This window comes from Ovis canadensis, chromosome 12 (genome assembly GCF_042477335.2).
Source record: "Ovis canadensis isolate MfBH-ARS-UI-01 breed Bighorn chromosome 12, ARS-UI_OviCan_v2, whole genome shotgun sequence".
NCBI classification, from domain to species: Eukaryota; Metazoa; Chordata; class Mammalia; order Artiodactyla; family Bovidae; genus Ovis; species Ovis canadensis.
In genome coordinates, this window is record NC_091256.1 from 87262501 (window position 1) to 87265029 (window position 2529).

Consider the following 2529-nt stretch of genomic DNA (forward strand, 5'->3'; position numbering starts at 1 on the left):
TCTCCACGGCAAGGCGCCAGTTTACCACCCTGCCAACAGTGTGCGTGGGCTCCCTTTGCCCCACGCCCTATCCGGGATCTGCTATCTGTGAGCTCTGTAATGATGGCCATTCTGGCTGCTGTGGAGTGATGCCTCACTGCCATTTCAGTTTGCATCTCTCTGATAACTAGCAGCACTGAGCATCTTTTCACATGCCTGTCGGCCATCTGTGTGTCTTCTTTGGAGGAATGTTTATTTAGGTCTTCTGTCCACTTTTTTAATTGGGTTGCTTGTTTTTTTTTTTAATTAAGCTGTATGAGCAATTTTTTGTTTTGTAAATTAATCCCAGAACTAGAAGAATTAATTTTAAAATTTGCATGGAAACAAATAAAACACTGAATACTCAAAACAATCTTGAGAAAGAAGAACAGCTGGAGCAATCACACTCCCTGACTTCAGACTATACTACAAAGCTACAGGCATCAAAACAGTATGGTGCTGCCACAAAAACAGAAACATAGATCAATGGAACAGACTAGAAATCCCAGAAATAAACCCACGCACCTACAGTCAATTAATCTACAACAAAGAAGGCAAGGATATACAGTGGAGAAAAGGCAGTCCATAGTGGTGCCAGGAAAACCGGACAGCTACATGTAAAAGAATAAAATTAGAACATCCTGCAACACCATCCAGAAAGATGAGCTCAAAATGGATTAAAGACCTAATGGAAGGCTGTATACTATAAACTCTTAGAAGAAAGCATACAGAAAACTCTCTTTGACATAAATCATAGCAATATTTTTTTGGATCCATGTCCTAGCTTAATCAAAATAAAAACAAAAATAAGCAAATGGGACACAATTAAACCTAAAAGCTTTTGCATAGCAAAGCAAACCATAAACAAAATTTTAAAAAAATATGGAATGAGAGAAAATATTTGCAAAAGATGCAACTTTCACATCCCGTGTACTTTTGAAGTTTGTGTGTGTTTGGTTTCAGTGATGGTGGAGACAGTTCCCGTTGACCTTGTTTGCATTATAACATCGCCACTGCTCCCCTCAAGAGGCGGGTCTGCTTGCCGTCCCCTGGGTCAGGGCTGGCTGTTTGGTTTTCTTTGACCAACAGTATCTCACGTCTCACTTCTAGGCTCAAGAGGTTTGCAAGGGTTTTTTCCCCTTCTCTTAGATGGTGGTACTGAGACTTCCATGCTGTGAAATCTGGAGTGAATGTACCACCTGGAAACAGAGGCTCGGTTCTGCCAGGCTCCCAGCCACCCTGCCTGCTGGATGCAGCCACATGGTGACCGTGTGAGACCAGCCGAGCAACCACCCCATCATGCCACAGAATCAAAGAGAAATCATAAGGCATTGTTTGAAGTCACTAAGTTTCAGGTTGATTTGCTACACAGTGGTTGATGACTGAGACACATCTGTCCACACCAACAAGAGAAACCAGGAATGTGGCAGGAGGTGGGACTCCTCTGCTTCTGAAACTACTGCCCAGGAACAGGTGAGCCATTTAGTATTCATCTGCAGAGTGACAGTCATTAGTCCATTATTAACAAAAGATGACACACGGATGCTGAGTCCCCTCAGAGTGGGAGATGCGATGAGGATCCATTGGATCCCAGCCCCGGGACCGGCTGAGGGTGCCCGTCCCCCCAGCACAGCCATCTGCAGCCCTGGGGGCCTGGGTGCAGAGTGGACACAGCCCTCCCGCTTCCTGCCCTGGGCACACCCTGACCAGGTAGCCAGGGCCACATCTGGGGCATGTTTATGAGGAGGGACAGGAAGGCTCCTGCAACGGGCCTCTCACGCTGCTCCCAGAGGCACAGTGCAAAGGGAAGCAGGAAATAACAACCATAACTTAAACCGGCCATGGCGCCGGCCCTAGTTTACTTCCTAAGTGACCACTGCTTAACAGGCCGGCATCTGAGACAGAGGACGCTGTGGTCCCAGAGTCTGGCCCTGGGTACCATAATTATTATCATTACTGACCAGTATTAGCTGCAGTCATGGAAGAGAAATTGTCCCAGTACCTAGAGGTAGAACTGAAAGGCGTTACGGTAATGAGAGTTTCCATTATTACAATCATAACGAGGGATCCTTTGGGCGGGTGGGCGGGGGGATCTTGGTAAGGACCAGGACTGCAGTTAGCTACATTCTGTGCATCACGTCTCACTAAAACCTTGACAGCTCTTTGAAAGAGGAACTTTTATCCTTACCTTAAGGCAATGGCACCCCACTCCAGTACTCTTGCCTGGAAAATCCCATGGACTGGGGTCGCTAAGAGTCGGGCACAACTGAGGGACTTCTCTTTCACTTTTCACTTTCATGCATTGGAGAAGGAAATGGCAACCCCCTCCAGTATTCTTGCCTGGAGAATCCCAGGGACAGAGGAGCCTAGTGGGCTGCCGTCTATGGGGTCGCACAGGGTCAGACACGACTGAAGCGACTTAGCAGCAGCAGTAAGAGCCTTTGGAGACCAAGAAACATATTGATAGGTTTTGAGTTTCTAGTCGGCCGCATCCAGATGACATGAATTTAG